Here is an 18,968-nt window from a genome sequence, read left to right on the forward strand (position 1 = left end):
GGTTGTATATATTGGAGATTTTTATTGACTTGTGGCAGTCTACCTGGACAGGTTATGGTAATGCAAGGCAGCCCATTATGCACAGCATATGAGTGCATAGGCGCCACAACTTCGCATCTTTACCAAGGGTTCATGTTTTGCACTATTGGGTGTGACCCGACCCATCTTTCCACAATCCTCGCGTAATAATAAAGTGCTCCTAATCCTTTCTTGACAGCCAAAATGTATTTTCCTAGGCATATTGGCAATCTGCAATTTGTATTTCTCCACAGATTTGGTACTTCTGAGAAGTTGGACGGTTATTTTATAAATGATATATTTTTAATAAGCTAGCAGATACTATTCTTGATTTAAACATTTGCAGGCATATATACGCTGCCATTGTTTGCCTTAATAAATACTGTGTCCATTGTGTAATCATAGTACAAACACGTTGATTCTAAAGGATGTTAATGTTGCTTAATTACGCCGTACAAGCCCAGCTGTGGCTTTGGAAAGCTGCCCTTCTTTGGACTCTGACATTAAATACAACTTGTACTTGGGAAAGACTAATCTTGCTGTGAGTGTAACGACAAAATTAAACAAATTCCATTAGACGCTGGTATGATCCCGGCTGCGGCAGTTGTATTCCGATGGTGACACACTACAGGCCCAGATGCTGTGCGATGTCGGAGCACGTTAAGGGCCACTGTTGGTCGAAATTACTGGATTCCTCCACTGTGGCGCCCCTCAGAGCCCGAGTCGCTTTGGGACGTTAAACCCCATAAGCCAAAGTTAGCATTATGTTCCTGCCGGACCGAGCAGCCGCTGACAGGGTCAGACTGTATGAATGGGTACCATCAATCACTACGTGACACCCCCACTCCACTCACCCGATGAAATCCCATCCATCAGTGACACATCCACTCTCTCCACCCTTCGACTCAGATTTGCAACCGCTTGCCAACCGCCTCCTCCCGCCCTCTCTTCTTCCCTCTTCCCTGCAATTTCGTGAAGGTGGATTTCACTCCCTCCACTCTGTCACCTGAGGCTTCAGACCGACGGATTATTCCAACATGGAGGGGTTCTGATGCTGATGCACTAAAATGATATTTTTGAAAGACAGCTACAGTTTGTTACATGTTAAGGAGAAGAGTGCTCGCTGCACCATGCAAAATGCGAGATCATTCCCTGGTGTGCACACACTGCAACACAAGGAAGTATATTTGGCACCTAAATTTAAATGTGCAGTATAGCGAGCAGTTAGCACCAGGTGCTGTACACAGACACGAGCACAAAATGAACACGCTTATTACCAGGCTCTCTCTGTGCACCCTCCCTATACGTAGTGCGAAGACTGCTTTTGAAGTTAAGGTTGGTCACATTGCAAAGAAATAAAGACAGCATGAACATGAGAACCGGACACACAGCACTGACAGAAATCTCGACAGTCGGTGCTGTGTGTCTGGTTCCCGTGTCGTCCCTTTCTGTTCGGCGACCAACCTTAACTAGAACAAACAACTTGCCCGAACCCTTGCTTTTGAAGCATTGCATGCAGTAAGTAGCACACAGTACAATGCACAGACTGAGCCATGTGTGTTATTCAATGAGCAGTAAACCACGTGCAAAAAAAAAATCAACAGCCAATAACTACAGTCGGTAAAGCGAAATTTGAGTGCAGCTCTTCACATATTTTAGTTTTGCAGTATGCTGAAGTAAAGAATTCCAGAGAGCCACCTGCCCCGGCGAGAGGCAGTGGTAGGTGACATTTCGCCCTGAGCACTTGGCTATCACATACTTAGTACACAAGTTCTGTCCCGCCTCATACGAACACCAAAGCACTTTCTTGAATATCTTTTTCAATGAAGGCAAATACACTGGTCTACACAAACATCGAAATTACTTGCTATTACATCTTAATAATGTGTTTAGTGTCACACTATTACGATGCTATATATTAATTTATGCATGCCAGCACATCATCTCTGGCTGACAAAGATCTGACAAATCTTGCTTTTTGACAGTATGTGGGCACAGAGTCATTGATTGCACAGACCAAATATGACTATACCAACAGAACGTGAACTCGGAGGATTACCTTAGAACTCATGTGCCTTTGAAAACATGCAGTGAACATGGAAACAATTTTACTTTTAAGGTGCGCCGCCCGGCGTATGCACATGCGTTCAGTGCACTCTTTCTGCGCCATGAAGGACGACTCGGCCCAAGAGCAGAAGTACACACTGCCAGTGCATTCCAGAACACTCAATTCAGATAGGTACTACATGAGACGTAAGCAACGTATCTAGCGTTCGCACCGTGCAGCTTTATTGCTTCGCTCTGTCCCGAGCATTTTTCAGTCCACTGAGGTTGTTGCGAGCCACAGGTGGGTTAGTCTTGCGATTATTCTGCCGGAAATTGCTTCTCTCTGTGATCTAGCAGATCTACGCCACCTCGCACCCACAAAAGTCGTCAACTGGTACTGTCGCCATTTGGTGTCCAGATCAGTGTCTTGAAGGATCGAAGGCGGGCTGGAAACGACATGCTGCAATGTTGTCCAACCCTTGCATCATGAGATAGTCAATGCGACGACATATCACAGCCCACACACTGCATCGTGATGATTATAACAAGAGTTATATGCACAGATATTTTCAGAATGAGCTGGAAACACCCAGATCAGGGACGCCAGTACTTGACGGCACGGGCTTGCGTCCTGCTCACTCACCTTTAGGGACGCATGGGAGGTAAACACGCATTCCATAGGCGGTCTACTGGTCACAAACAAAAAAGGGGCAAATTTAAAGAACTACACACGCCACAAACACGAGACACCGACGAATACTTCACTCGCAACAGCCGCGGACCGCGATTCGAACGTACGTAAACAACCGCCATGTTGTTTTTTTCTTATTTGCCTTCTTTGCTAACTGACTGTAGGGGGCGCTGTAAGAGCGCTAGCATCATCATCATCGCGCGTTCCCTCAAAGAAAAGTATATACAAATAGCCGAAACCAGCAATAAACTAGAAAAAAAAAAGCATTAGACGTTAAAAATTGCAACATAAATAAGAAAGTCGTTTATGCAGTTGACGAAAATCAACACTCTCATTCAAAGGAAACGCCAATAAAATTGATTCATAAAAAAAAAACAAAAATATAAATATGCATGTTTTCTTCTCCTTGGTTTTGACTAAAGCTAGGACGTGCGACTATTTTTTGGCAGTTTTCTATACCAGTGCGACTATAAGAAAATTAAGGCAAGAAAACTGAAAACGTAACAGGGGCACTTAAGGGTCAACATTGCATCGTCAACAATATGCACGCTTTCTCTCTTGTTGCTCATCCCAAGTTTGAATGCATGTCAATTTGCTGTTTCAAAGCAGAATGGTCTTCTATCATTGTAGCGGATTGAACCGAACCAAATGTACTGTCATGAACAAAGCGGTCACATAACTTTCACTTATGCAGCTCAAACTCACATTATTTATTATTTGAGTTTAGTTTTAATGACATGAAAGAACCACAAGTACCATTATAAAAGGTATTTTTCATCAGAGCACTTCAGATGGACTAGAAGCCTTACTCCCAACAGTGCCAAAGCCATTCACACAAATCATGTTGGCAGCAATGTTGAAACTGTGTGCGTCCACCTTACTTGAAACTGCAACGGATGCAAGACAGACAAAATTTTACCATTCAAAATCATAATGTGCCGAGATATTGCTGCAATCTTGAACGTAACCACGCTTGCCATTACAATCAAAATGACTCAACAGCACATGCAAACATGAGAATTTTTTCTTCACAGACATTTTGACACTACATTTAGTTCACTATTTATGCAACTTCCGTTTATTTACACGATGGACACAAATATTCACATGCACGCCAGTCTTAGCATGAGTGCCATGCATACGTAATTATCGATATGCACCCCGTCACACACTGTGCATTTGCACATAAAAATACTCATGAAAACTTAACAAGTGCTCAGCAATTACTGCAGCTTAAATGGTCAAGCACACAGAACACGTCAAAGTTATGGTATGGTATAGAATATGGGGTTTAATGTCCGAAGGCAACATGGGTTATGAGGAACGCATAGTGCAGCGCTACGGATTAATTTTGACCACATGGGGCTCTTTATCGAGCACTGATGTCACTCAGTACACAGGCGCCTAGCATTTCGCCTCCACTGATAGGCAGCTGCCGCAACTGGGATCGAACCCGTCCTTGGGAACAGCAGCGGGCACCCTAACCACTCAGCCATTGCAGCGGGGCAACGGCTGACCACATTATAAGCAACCAAAAGTCCAGGTCTCTGCTTTATGTCTTCCATGTTGCCTAGGTATCGTCTACTTTTACTATATCTGCAATCTAAAAATTAACGATAGACAACTTCCCCACTCCATCTAAATTACTATAATAGTCCCATGCCCTTCTTGGTTTGCTACACGCTTAAGCTTATAATTTTTGGCTAGTTTTATCAACGTGTCATACAAGTGTAACAGCTGCCACAGTATGAATTGTGGATTCTAAGAGAAAAAAGAACTCACAAATTTTGCACTACTTTGAACAAAAATATTCAGCCAATATACACACAACAGGTGTAGCCAATAACATTTCTACCGCAAAACCGTGAACCCACCGTACCGAGGGCCAGTAATAGAACATCACTGGCCGCCGCGGTGCCTCAGAGGTTATGGTGCTTGGCTGCTGACCCGAAAGACGTGGGTTCGATCCCGGCTGTGGCGGTCGCATTTCGATGGAGACAAAATTCTATAGACCCCTACAAAAATTTTATTAGTCACCCCTTGTCGTGCTAATATGCAGGTACCAATTATTTCTGTAACATACCTCTTATCATTTCTGTAATACCCGTTACTAGGTCTTCAAGAAAATAATAAACTGAAATGTAGCAAAGAGCTGATGGTTGTCTTTTCATACAACATTCTTCACAGCAGCTCTGCTTCTGAAAGGAGCACCTCATTCTTTGTGGACTCAACTAGTTTTCTTCTATTTTAATCACCATGAGGTCAGAGTACTCCAGTAACACTGACTCCTGATATGCTACACTCTAGTGAGCCAGTTTCACAACTCTCATAAAAGAATGATGAACTCAAAGGTCTGCCACAAACATGTCATGGGCCACATCTTTAATGGAGTAGAGAAACCAAATTTTTGGATACACATTTCTCTTTACAGTGATGCACTAGGCAATGCTGTACACAAGCCACCATGTGGATTTTAACTTTGTCAGCTAAATAATTTACAATTTAATTTTTTTTTCTCGTGTCATCTGGTTTCGGTTTTTAACAGCCGAATGACTGCTCTGAAGTCAGATACATGTTCAGGTCACATGAGGCATGCAAAAAGAGATATAATCGCTGCCTGTTCACTTTATGTGACTCCAACTCTTAGACAGGTTTGTGTACGAGTTGATGCAAATAACAGTGAACAAAGCTGCAACAATACTGCTGTCTTTGTATGCCTCACATGACCTGAACACATCCCTGACATCACAGTCGTCTTTCGGTTGTTTAAGCTAAAGCAGTGCGAGAGAAAAAATGCAATTATAAATATATCGCCTCTTGTCGTCGCAATCCATGCAGCTGTACTGCGCATCATTCTAACCGAAAGAAACAACTAAAATTTTGTTGTCTCTACTCCTTTAATACCTAATGGGCCTTGACAATATAAAAAGCACCTATACATATCAGCGAACTGAGCTGCCAACCTTCAAAAATGCATCCACAAGCTCTTTTCACATTGTGCTTTTAAATATGTTGCCTCATACTCGTGATATACACATGTTCTGACTGTGCACATTACAAAAACAGTAATTCAGGAACCAGCAGACCCACCCATTCAGCAGCATGGCAAGCGAAGAATGAAAATTAGAATGCAGCTAGAAAGAAAAGGCACAGAGCTTTTTCAGACCTTCTAATTTGAATACTTCAAACTTATGTGGCCAACTGTAAATGTTTCCTTACTGAAATCCCACACTCCTTTAGACGTTTGCCATAAACCAGAGAAAAATTTGTCAAAATGCTTCCCTCTAAAAGGAACAACCAAATATAAGCAGACAAGCCATGTTTACATTTCATGCATTTTTAAGCTCTTCACTGTATGCAGAGAAGCATGTCACATGCATGGCGTGTTGATGTTTGGTTTATGCTGCTTCTTCACTTTATATTGAAAGGTCATGGCTACTCTTTTTTTTTGTGTGTGTCCATTGCCCCACAGAGCTGCCATCTATGGAGCAAGCTTATTTGCATTTAAAGGTCGCTTGCCTAGTCACTGCTGACTCCACACAAAACAGATGTTCCCCTCAAAACTGGCAACGTGCAGTAAAAGCAGGCGTGCAATTAATGTGACACCTCATACACTTCGTAATGATGCAGTCGCCTACATAAGGCCAAGCCAGCATGCTATTCATGTATGCGCACAAATTATATTCACTTATACAATGCTAATGTCAAAAAGAAACCCTTCTAGCTACAAATGCTAGCACAAAGTTAATGCAGCGCATTATGGCATGCATGACATCCAACGTCCCTGTACAACATACTTTTACTAATAAGGCTAAAACACTGCACCTGCACAAGGATCAAGGAAGATGAGACAAGACACAGCATCTTCCTTATGCAGGTCTGCTGTTTTTGCCTTATTATGTCATACCAACTTGCCTATCAGTCAATGTTTTTACTAACTGCTGCAGCAGAAAAAACAGCTGTGAAATTTGGAATGCATTCACGGCGTCTAGAAATTGAAGCTCAGAAAATGTAACACACAGAAAGTGCAAGAAACTGATCATCCGGAGTGTTTACGTTTCTCTCTGTGTTGTGTTTTACTTACGCTGCAATAACCCAACATCGTTCCCAAACAAACCCAAGGGCCACACTGGCTACGCGGATGCTGAAAGCCTAAGTCAAGCCTCCCACTTCATCACAAACCATTACAGAAATGACAGAGCAAGCAAAACAAGTTTCGGCCTTGTCTGGCTTTATTCCAATGCTGAACGTTAAAAGAAATACACCAAGAAGCACACGTTCTACTTGATGAGTATAAAAACACTTCACCAAATAGATAAAAGAAAAGCAGCTTTCCAGATATTCAAAGGTTCGGTGGTGTGACCATACTACGACATTTGCTAAACGCCTATCAGCGAAGAAAGCGGCGTACCATAGTTCATGTGGCACGATGCGTCGCGAGCAACGCTACGGCGTCGTACAAAGCAGCTGTGGCCTACCGCGTGCTTTGCGCAACATGGGTGTCAACGCGAAGTAATCCATTACAGCTTGGCTAGTTTGTGGGTAGACACTGCAGGCATATTAAACATTAAGACGGAAGATGTGTTGTCCTTTCAATGGCTAGCGTGTACGTCCAGTCCGCCTTCCTTCCGCATTTAAATTTTTTTTTTTAGCATAGCTTGTCGCCGGTGGGCACACATGCAGGACTCCAGGAACATAGCATATATGCACCGCAACTGCCAAATGGCTCGCAGTACCCACCATTTTTATGCATACGAGCTCATCCTATCAGTACGTACAGGTCAGAATCAGTTACACGCAACACAAGGAAACATAATTTTCGACACTCATCCAATGCTTCAAACCACTGCCTCCTTCTAGAGGAGGCAATGTTCAAACACGAGATACAATACCGAAAGGTGCCGAAGAGAACTGAAGTGACGTCAAATTCAGTCAAGCACCGCCTTGCAAAACGTCTCTAGGGGCTTCCGATATCATACCACGGCTGGGTCGCACTGCAAACTTCCATAATAAAGACAACACTAGGGCACTGGGGTACAAGTCCGGACGTTAGCGCGGTCAATATTACTCGCCATTGCACCAACCTTTGATGACTTTCACGGCAGCACTTACTCCACACGTCAATGCACCGCGCGGTAAACAGCCATCGCAGCCATGTCAACAAACCACCGTGGCGTTGGCGATGACAGCGATGGTCACCGTGGCAACCGTGGAGACGCCAGCGACCTAGGAACTATGGCTAGGGACGTTTCAAAATTTTGCGACGCCATTTTTACCTAATTTTGCAACAAAAAGTACCCAGAAATGTACCTAAACAAACGCCATTTTGGAATGACGTCATTAAAAGTCACGTGACATGAGGATCGTCTTCCTCCGTTTAGCCTTACGCCTCTTGACAGAGCGGTTAGATCGCTTAGAGCAGCTGCTATCTCAGCAGGTGGAACGCCAGGTTGAAGCGGGCGCTCAACGGCGCCCATTCGCTGGAAACCGGAGACCGCCACAAAGCTACAGGCGCGGTATGCGAGATTTCGAAGAAATCGCGTGCTTCGCGTGCCAGGGTCGCGGACACATCGCAAGGTTCTGCCCAAACGTGCGCCGTGGGGAGCCACAAAGAGAAGCAGGCGAGACACGCCCTAAGCAAGCCTACAGCGAGGCTCCAGATACAGGGACAAAAAACTAGGTTGTCCTCCCCATCCTGATGAGTGTGGGGAGGGAGCAGTGGGTAATGAGGTGGTGGTGGTTTGTGTGGCCGACGAGGCATGCCCTGTTGTGCGTTGCAAGTTAAATGGTTGTTGCATGGAATTGTTGATAGACACGGGGCCAAAGCAGCTTTAACACGCTTCGAAGGAAAGGGGATCGCGAGGTGTTGGAAGCGTCTGGTGGTATGGCAACCAAATTTGTAGGCATAACGGGGGATCCTCTTGGCATAAGTGGGCTCTACCGGTTACACTTCACTCTCGGCGGAATTGCATTGGAGCACCCCTGCTACGTATGCCCGGACACGGTGTCTCTGCCAAACGGAGTGTCAGGTATATTAGGGCAGGATTTTTTGAGAAAAGGGAAGGTAGTAGTCTCATTCTCTGAGGAAGAAGTTAATGCGGGGGGCTCAAAAGTTCCGTTTTTGAACAGGAGCAGGGCTGAGATTCGCAGTACCGATATCGACACACGTCCAACAGTGGGATCATTAGAGAAGGTATATTCGCGGGTCGCCGTGAAGCTGGTCGATGAGGCGGTCGTCCTTCCGTGGTCGGAGCACATTTTGTACGCTTATGTGCCTGCAGATGTAGAGAGCGGCGCCGTGGGAGTGCTTGAACCGGTCGACTCTCTTAGTAATGGCCTGAAGGCGGCCGCGTGCCTCGTGACTGTTAATGACGCCCACAGAGTGCCTCTATGGGTGGTTAACTGTAGCCAGCAGCCACTGAGCCTTCCCAGGAACAAAACATTGGCTTTCTTCACCTCTGCGATAGAGAAACATGAGCCCACCGATACGGTACTCGCAACTGTAGAGCATGCTAGTCCTTCGGCTCCTCCAAATGCGTTGTTCGATCTTTCCCACGTAAAATCCAGGGAGAAGGAGGCTCTGGCTGGTTTGCTGAACGACTACTCAGAGGTATTCGCCGCGTCCAACCTGGATTTGGGCTGCTGTGGCGTTATAAAGCACAGGATAGAAACCGGCACTTCATCGCCCGTTTACCAACGTGCGTACAGGATTCCTTACTCCCAACGTGAGGAGATGGAGCGGCAGGTGCAGGACCTTATTGATCGCGGCATTGTCGAACACTCAAAGTCACCATGGGGAGCACCGGCACTATTGGTGGAAAAGCCAGATGGCTCGTATCGATTGGTGGTGGACTACCGCAAACTAAATGCCGTAACTCGCATCGATCCATACCCCATTCCCAATATACAGGAGACGCTTTCTCAGCTGGGCTCTGCCAGGTACTTCACGGTAGTGGACATGGCGGCGGGATTCTGGCAGATAGCAATGGATCCGGCAGATGCTGAGAAAACGGCATTCAACACGCCCTCAGGGCACTATGAATGGAAAAGAATGCCGATGGGTCTGGTCAATAGCCCTGCTGTCTGGCAGAGAACCGCTGATGTTATCCTGGCGGGTCTTCTGGGGAAGCTGTGCTTCGTGTATATGGATGACATAATCATATACAGTGACAGTTTTGAGAAACACTTGCGCGATATTGAGCAGGTTTTGGTGCGACTAAGAGGAGCTGGTCTCAAGCTGAAGCCTTCTAAGTGCCAATTCCTCAAAAACGAGGTGAAATACCTCGGGCACGTTGTTTCAGCTGACGGCGTGCGACCGGACCCTGAGAAACTAAGGTGTGTCTCGGATTTTCCATCCCCGACTAGTGTCCGCCAGTTTCTCGGCCTGATCGGTTACTACCGAAGGCACATAGAGGAGTTCGCCAAGCTCGCTAAGCCGCTCACTGCCTTAACAGCCAAAAATGTCGCCTTTCGCTGGTGCAAAAACGAGGAGGATGCTTTTGGGGCCCTGAAGAGGAAGCTAATGAGTGCACCGCTGTTGCGCCACCCGGATTTTAATTTGCCCTTCGTTTTGGCCACAGATGCGTCAAAGTTCGCAGTTGGTGCTGTGTTATCTCAGGTTATCGAGGGCAAAGAACATCCCGTGGCTTTTGCTAGCCGACAGCTGAGCCCCACAGAGCAGAAGTACGGAGCTACAGAAAGGGAGTGCCTCGCCGTTGTCTGGGCAGTAAAGCACTTCAGATGCTACCTTTACGGCCGCCAATTCAAGCTAGTCACAGACTGCCATCCTCTGAAATGGGTGATGAGTGTCAGGGACCCTAGCTCGCGACTCGCTAGATGGAATCTATACAGCTGCAGGAATACTGCTTTGAGGTGGAGCACAAGTCAGGAAAGACACATCTGAATGCTGATGCGCTCAGCCGTACAGCTGCCGTGTCAGCTATAGATGAGTTTGTCCCCGTAGTCGACCCCGCCGAATTACGCACAGAGCAGTGCAAAGATCCTGACCTGAAGCGAATAATCGAAAGCTTAGAGGGCGCACCATCTCACCCCGAACAGCTAGCTTATTTCATTGGCAAAGACGGCACCCTGTGTCGGCGCACGAGGCCAACCAGGAAAGGGAGACCAGAGAAAACCGCTTGGGAGAGAGTCGTCATACCTCGGTCGTGGACAGAAAGGGTTCTTCGCGCGTTCCACGATGCGCCGTGCGCCGGTCATTTTGGCGTAGCGAAGACACGCAGGCGCGTCGAGCGTTTGTACTTTTGGAGTGGCATGCGACAGGATGTTAGAGACTACTGTGCGAAGTGTGATTCCTGTCTCGAAAGAAAAACACCCAAGGGACGCAGGCCAGCACCAATTCAGCCGTTCCCTGAGGTTTCGGCTCCTTTCGAACGGACAGGTATGGATATAATGGGCCCATTGCCCACGACCACTTCTGGAAACAGGTACATTTTAGTATTAGTCGATCACCTTTCAAAATACGCGGAAGCGGTAGCACTCCCAGATCAGAAAGCAGACACGGTTGCAAGAGCATTTGTCGAACAGATCGTGCTCCGACATGGATCTCCGAGGCAACTCTTGACAGATCGGGGAACGAACTTCGTGTCGCAGCTAATGAGGAGAGTTTGCGAGCTGCTTAAGATCACTAAGAAGCAGACAACACCGTACCATCCGGCTTGCAACGGCGCGGTGGAGCGACTGAACCAAACCGTGGCCGGGTTCCTGTCGCATTTTGTTTCGCGCGACCAGCGGGACTGGGACTTGTGGCTCCCGTATGCAATGTTTGCCTACAATTCCGCAGCACACGAGAGCACGGGCGAATCGCCATTCTTTCTTCTCTACGGCCGAGACCCGGACCAGCCTAGTGAAGTGCCAGAGGGCCCCCGTCGTGTCCCATACGCTTCACTGGACGACTATAAGGTTGAGCTAGAATCGCGCTTGCAAGTGGCGAGGGACATCGCAAAGGAGGCCATAAAGAAAGCGGCGAAGCGCAGGAAGGAGGTGCACGATCGCGGTGCTAGAGACGCGCCGTTTGATGTGGGGGACAGCGTGTACATCGAAAACTGCCAAAGACAGATTGGGTTGGCTCGTAAGTTCCAGACGAGGTGGAGAGGACCGTGCGAGGTTGTCGAGAAGCTTTCTCCGGTAAACTTCAGGGTCCGAGACGTGAACCGCCGCTTGATAAGGATACACGCAAATCGCCTCAAGTCGGCACCGGTTCAGTATTCACGAAATGAGGAGGGGGAAAGCGCAGATTTTGATGGGGACCGAAGTGAAGCGGAGCGCGCAGATTGTTCGCAAGAAACGCCCTCTCCTGCATTTGTTCGGCAAGCGCCAGAGGTTACGGCAGGAATGCCACCGGATTTACTTCATGCATTGCTGGAGGAAGGAGCGCGCGAGGTTGCCGCGCAGATAACGCCAAGAGAGGCTCCTGCCACGAGCCCTCGCGAGTCTCAAAGCAGACAAGGGGTCACAGAATTACTTGGTACGACTCATGAACGCCGATATCCGCTTCGAAATCGGAAAGCTAAGTCGGACTAATGGCGTAAACAGAGCGGAGTTGGGGACTGGTTAAGACTGTGTAATGCTGCAGCTCATAACATTGCTATGTGCTTATGTGTTAAAATATCGGAGTTGCTATAGTTAAGCCTTTCTGTCATTAAGTAACACTTTTACACAGGATGCAGAACATGCCCGACTTCCTTTCGTTATCTATATATTTTTTTGTCTGTGCCGTGATTGTGCTGGAAGTGGGAGCTCCTTTGTAACTGTGGTAAATTTATTTCGTCCAGTTTGGACTAGCAAGGAGAGGCTTGGGTGCTGAGTTTCATGTTTGTCTGTGAAAGAAGATCAGTGCTGCCCCTGGAGACGCCAGTTATGACAGCTGCGGCATATGGTGCAGTGCAGTGGTGTTGTGTGCAGCGAAAAGTGTTTTGTCGGACGGAATGTGCGAGGCGATTCAGAAAAAGAAGTGGAGCTGCCTGGACTCAAATGTTCGGAGAACATTCTTCTGGAGGGTGAGCGAGTGTGACGTTCCGTGCGTGAGCTACCAGGGCCCATATCTTCGGCGGAATCTCCTCTGTGCTCAACCGTCCTACTCCCTTGTCTCCCCTTAAACGGTCCGCGTTCGGCGGCGCCGCCTAGACGGAGCCCCCAGCGGCGGCAAGCCACTGAAGGGGTACAATGGTACAAAGGCGCCGGCGGGAGGGAAAGCCAGCCCAATTAGGCTGCCTGGCCGTACAAGGACACAGGAGAGGCTGACAACCCGACAAGAGAAGAAAGCTGCCGGCGGGAGACAAACGACATTCCAACGAGGGAGGTCGGGGGTGCCGCGGCGCCGCCGTGGAAAGGAGGAAGAAAGAAACAATCCAGCCGGGAAGACAGGAGATCGGGCGTGGCCGGCGGAGCAGATATAGCTGGCGAGTGCGGACGAAACGCACGCTGAGGACGAGATCGGACACGAAAAAGGGTTCTTCAGCGCCGAAGCCGGACGGCGCGCAGCTTCTGCCAGCAACCGACGGATCGCAACTCCGGAGCCCCTCCATCGTCCCCATGACGGCGTCGCCACGTAAGCTCGGACACCCCAGCCTCTGATGTACAATGTATAATTATTGATTACATCATTTTGTTTAAACTGAGTCATACGGTGTCTTCTTGCCTCTCCGTCCCGTGTGGACCTGCGCATTATGTGGGGTCGTCACAAGGCAATAACAGCTCTCACTTTTCCACACCATATTTGACAATGTATCTGTTCTTTATTTATTCTCATGGGCCTTAGGGCACTAACCTGCGCAGCACTGTAAGCGACTGTGCACAGAAAGCCGCAAAGCTTCCGTTGCGAACTACACGTGCTTCCTATGGTCTGCCTTTCGCGCGTTGTCACTCTTTATATAAGCACAGTGAACCTAGCGATGCCTTAAAAATTAACAAGATGCGAAAATACTCCGTCCCGCAACTTTGAAGAGGAGTGGGAATTAGCCGCGCGAGTTGAGGGCTCCCGCAGCTGTGTGATGTAGGCTCCCGAAAGTGTGAGAACAGCACACACTTGTGGAAGCCATCTCATCGCGCTTACTGCTCCCACTGTCCTGTGAACGAATGTTATATGAGCATGCTGCATTGTCCTAGAAGCAAGTTCCAAGAAGTGTACTGGATACATACCTTCGTAGGCAATCACATGTGCACTAAGCCTTAACTGAAAAGCTCTTAGCCTTGGGACTGCACAACACGTTTGAGGAATTACGGGAAGCGCAGCATGTTGCCCAAATGCGCAGACTACAGCAGACCCCCACAGGCAGAGTTCTTTTAAAGAAACTGGGCTACACTGAACAAATTCGAGAAATATTGAGAACTAAAACGATCCCCGATGAGTACCGCAGCACGCTCAGGGTGGCACCAATACCAAGAAACATGGACCCGAACCTCCACAGAGACCGAAGAGAGGCAAGGGCCGACCGCTTACAGAAAACACACGCATCCCAGGATACAACAGTGTTTGTCGACGCTGCCACATATGCCATGACTAGGGGACAAGGCACCAACAACGCAGTGGCAACTGTAGTCAACTCGGAATTACACGAGATTACCAGCGCCTCCCTGCAAGACTGCACGATAGCTGAGGCTGAAGAAGCGGCCGTCGCTCTAGCGGCAGCGGAGGGCTATCGGACTGGGCGGTCACTGACAATTCTTACTGATTCACAAGCAGCCTGCCGCAACTATCTTTGCGGCAGAGTCGGTCACAGAGCGCTCCGCATACTCCGCTCTGTAGACTGCAAGACGCAACAAACACATGCAAAACCACACAAGCCGATCAAACATAAGATCATCTGGGTACCGGGGCACACGGGGGTGGCAGGAAACCAAGAGGCAGACAGGATAGCTCGAGGATATACTAACTACCGAGCATCCAACGTCAACGACCTTGAGGAATCCCTGCCAGTACCTCAGGAATACTCGACCATACTCAACAACTACAAAGGCAGCAGGATGCGGTACCCACCACCGCAAACATCTTTAAACAAAGAAGAGGCTGTCACATGGAGACAACTTCAAACGGGGTCATATCCAAATCTAAACACACTAAGTAAAATTCACCCCACACTTTACGCACACAATTGTCCGTGGTGCCATGAAAAACCTACACTGTATCACATCACATGGGCATGTCAAAAAGTCGACATCGTGCCAGTTATACAAAACCCAAGTGTGGAGCAATGGGAGGGTCTGCTCTCCAGCGACTGCCGCGATGACCAGATCGGTTTGATACGGCGAGCTCAGCTGACGGCAGCATCCAGCGGAGCCCTGGAATAGGGGCAACCGACCGTTGCGGATGGACTCATCTGACCACATAAAAAAAACCTTGTGCTAGAGCCGAATAAAGTTATCCTATCCTAAGCCTTCTTTAAACCAAGGTCGATGCAGTACGGGATTCCGGTGTTCCAGAAGAGCTTCAGGCGCTTCCCGTATCTTTCGAATTGCTTAAGTTATATACTACTTTCGTCCACAGACCGAACAAAGCCACACATTATAATAAAAGAGCTATAAAGCTCCTGCGCGACAACACTACGTGACAAACCAGCAACAGCGCTACGGAGCCGTACTGATGGATTGGATTGGACTGACCGCGAACTGACATCTATGATGATGGTTTTGATACTTACTAATACTTGCGTATGGTTTCAATGGCAAGTTTAGCTAGCAAAACGGTGGACATGTCGCACAACTCCACTAATTTGGAGAAGTTTTATAAATATAAAACTAGTCATTGAGTTCTTGCAAAATTCTGCAACACCTGCTTCTCCTCTTATATAAATTTAGCTCGTTGGCGGCTCTTGCACTGCAGGTAGGAGTGGAATCGCACCAATTTACAAACATCTTCGCGTCAAACCCTCCAACTGATGCAAATAAAACAGTGTACATACACGAAAGACGCGAATTTTCTGTGAAATAAAAAACGTCCATACTCATGGCCTGGGAAAATACTCGGCCTTACATCCTTCGGACGTACACCTCGTCTCTCATGCGGATATAGAAAAGTGGACACTGTCCGTACGTCCGGCGGATGTACGAATACAGATATCCGAAATCGGATTCTGTTCGTACGTCCGATGGACGTCCGATCTCGGCAAAGGACGTTCGGATCTAGCTCGTACGTCCGACGGATATCTGTGGTTGCTTGGGCAGCTTCGGCTGCGTTTGTCCTGTGTGGTTCTCTTTCTCTTGTCCCGTCCTTTTGCGCAGTTACTTTTTGTTCTCATAATGTTGTACCAACTAGCCCCTCACCGCACTCTTCTAGTCGTGGTAGAGCCTGGTAGCCTGGGCATCATGGCGTAGCTCCAGGGGAAGAGCAGGCAGCACCTCCACCGAGTGTAATGAGTGTGGACGCCCAGTCTGTGTTCGAGTGGTGCTGCTCAGCAGGCCAGCTTTCGCAAGCACGCACCCGAGCTTCGTCTTCCTTCTTCTCTCCTTCGTGGGCGCTAGCCACTGGGGCATCAAACCCCAACTCTCTCTCTTACAATATATATATTGTAACGGCATACGACCTAAGCTAACCAAGAGCGCGCTGCGCTAAACAAATAAAGAAGAGGCGCGGGGCGAGCGCGAGGGGAGAGCGCGCGGCGCTAGCGCGAGAGATAGAGAACGAAAGAGAACCGCCGCGGCCGGTTGTGTCTGGGTCTCCTGCGTCTCTCTGTGCCTTTCTCTGCGCGGGCCCGCCGTCCCGTAACATTATATACAGGGTGTCCCAGCTAAATGAAACCAAACTTTTAAAAAAGGCGAAGTGTCCTAGTCCAGTGAAACCAACTCAGGGTTGTTCATAGTCGCGTGGCCTAGTCTTGAGTTTTTTTTTCGCTCTTAAAAGTTAATTCATTAGTTAAGTTTAATTAGCTAACTTTTTAATTATTAACATGAGGAAGAAAGTGCCAATGCAAAAGTTTTAGACCACCTTGAAAAACCGCTAAAGTAGGATACAACTTAAAAAAACAGCAGTTGCTAACACTGGGCCGCGGTTTGCGGCGTCCTGTATTACTCCGCTGCCCAACCGCAACTGTAAACGAAATCAGCTTTTTAATGCTTGACTATATCAAACAATCCCCAGGTCAAAATCCTAGAGCTTATAATCTTTTTCTTGTGACGAGTTCTTGTGTTGGTCACAAGAAACGTTTAAGTAGCGGATTACTTTTTTGTCGTGGAGGAATTCTGTGGGCGGAGCTTCACTGCAGACTTAAGTTGTATCCGACTATAGTAGTGCGGTTTCCGTCAAGTTACGATTTACGTAGCTTCATTTATGGGCCTTAAAAGAAAGTTGTCACCTGACCAGCTGCTAGCTCACTTCTCTGTCCCAATGTGCACCCAGTCTCATCGAGGAGAGGACTTCAGAAAAAATGGATTTTATTCTTTAAGGCGCGTCTTGGGACGTTGAAGTGGCACAGTTGTCATGTGAAAGCTTTTTCTTATTGTGCGGGTTATGGTTAAAGGCCGGTAACAAAACTACTTTACGTAAATATTACTTTGCTGCAAATGTCTCAGTAAGCTGTTTCTCAAAGCGATCTACAACTTTTCCATTGACACTTTGTTCCTCAAGTCAATAATTAAAAAGTTTGTTAATTAAGCTTAACTTATTAGTCAACCTTGAAGAACGAAAAAAATACTGCAGACTAGGTCACGCGACTCTAAACAACCCTCATTTGGTTTGAGATGGCTAGGACACGCCGTGTTTTTTAAAAGCTTGGTTACATTTAGCTGGGACACCTGGTATATATATATATATATATATATATATATATATATATATATATATATTGTCACGCCTCAGCAGTGACAGAACCGCACCACTCCCAAACACACGGGCGCCACGCCAACAACAACCTTTATTGCCTTCTCCTATCTCCCACCTCCCCGTCACCCCCCGCCGCCGCTCTCCCTCCCGATGATGACCACTAGGCGGTCCGCTAGCGCCCTCTCGTTGCATCCCCCGGAACTAGTCCCTCCGCCACCACACTGTCCTAACAGGTCTCCCCCCCTCAGTGCGTGAACTGGTCGGTGAGTCTCGTGCCTCCGAGTGGTACAGTGTGAGCTGGTCAGCATGGGCAATGCCGTGGCGGCGCCCAGTTGTGGGGTCCTTCAGAATAAAGTTGTTGTCCCCTGTGCACCTAGCCACTCGGTAAGGGCCTGCACGCCGTGGGGCAAGCTTGGCTGATATGCCCTTGGCAGCGTCGCTGATCGTGTGGCGGTCGAGGAGAACCAGGTCACCCTGCTGAATTGTGACTTGCTTGCGGTGCTTGTCGTAGCAGGACTTCTGTTTTTGTCTGACGGCTGCCTGGTGCGTCTTAGTGAAGGAAAGAGCTTCGTGAAGGCAGCGACTTATCTCAGCTGCGAAAGCATGGTACTCCGTTGCAGGTGGTTCTGCGTCCTGTTTGCAGTCTGTTGGCTCCCATGGGGTTCGAAGCTCGTGGCCGTAACAGAGGAAGGCAGGAGTGTAGCCCGTGACTACACTTTCAGCTGTGCGTAGGGCCAAAGCAATCTCTGGGATATGCTGATCCCAGTCTCTGTGGTTGGTGCAATAGGCCCGGAGGCACTCCTTCACTGTGCCATTATGGCGCTCCACCATTTGTCCGGCAGGTCTGTAGGGCACAGTGTGTCGATCTTTTATGCCCCAATGCTTCAGGAGGCCACGCCACACTGCGCTCACAAAAGGTTTCCCGTTGTCACTGGATATTGCTAGAGGAGTTCCGTGCCGGCAAAAAACTTGAACCATGCAGTCCAGAATATTTTTGCTCGTCGCCGCACGCAGAGGAAATAGCTCAATAAACTTTGTGAATTTGTCAATCACAACAAGCAGATACTTGTGGTGCCGTGGTGAAGGGGGCAGTGGCCCGACTATGTCCACACTGAGTTCTTCCATGGGAGCAGTGGCCCATTGGCTGCTCATGAGGCCTTCAGGCTTCTGACGACGGGCCTTGGTACGTTGGCATACCTCACAACATTGCACGTGCTTGGACACATCAGCTCGGATACCCAGCCAGACAAAGCGGCTTGACAGTCGATTTAGTGTTTTGTAGAAGCCAGCATGGCCACTTGTAGGATGATCATGTGCCATCTTGAGGGCAAGCTGCCGCAGGTGGGCCGGGAGCCAAGGCACCTTCTTGTTCCCCCTGTGCTGAACGAGCAATCCGCTGGCATCGAGCTCTGTCACCTCTGCCAAGTCCTGCAGGAGACG

General features: G+C 48.2%; 1 protein-coding gene across 1 annotated transcript in view; it reads right to left on the reverse strand.

The window, feature by feature from the left end:
- Positions 1–18,968, reverse strand: part of LOC149326051 (serine/threonine-protein kinase Nek7-like) — a 116,087-nt gene that overhangs the window by 13,919 nt on the left and 83,200 nt on the right. The gene's annotated exons all lie outside the window — the stretch shown is intronic.

The sequence above is a fragment of the Amblyomma mixtum genome, chromosome 10 (genome assembly GCF_055824585.1).
Source record: "Amblyomma mixtum isolate Tamu chromosome 10, ASM5582458v1, whole genome shotgun sequence".
Classification (NCBI taxonomy): Eukaryota; Metazoa; Arthropoda; class Arachnida; order Ixodida; family Ixodidae; genus Amblyomma; species Amblyomma mixtum.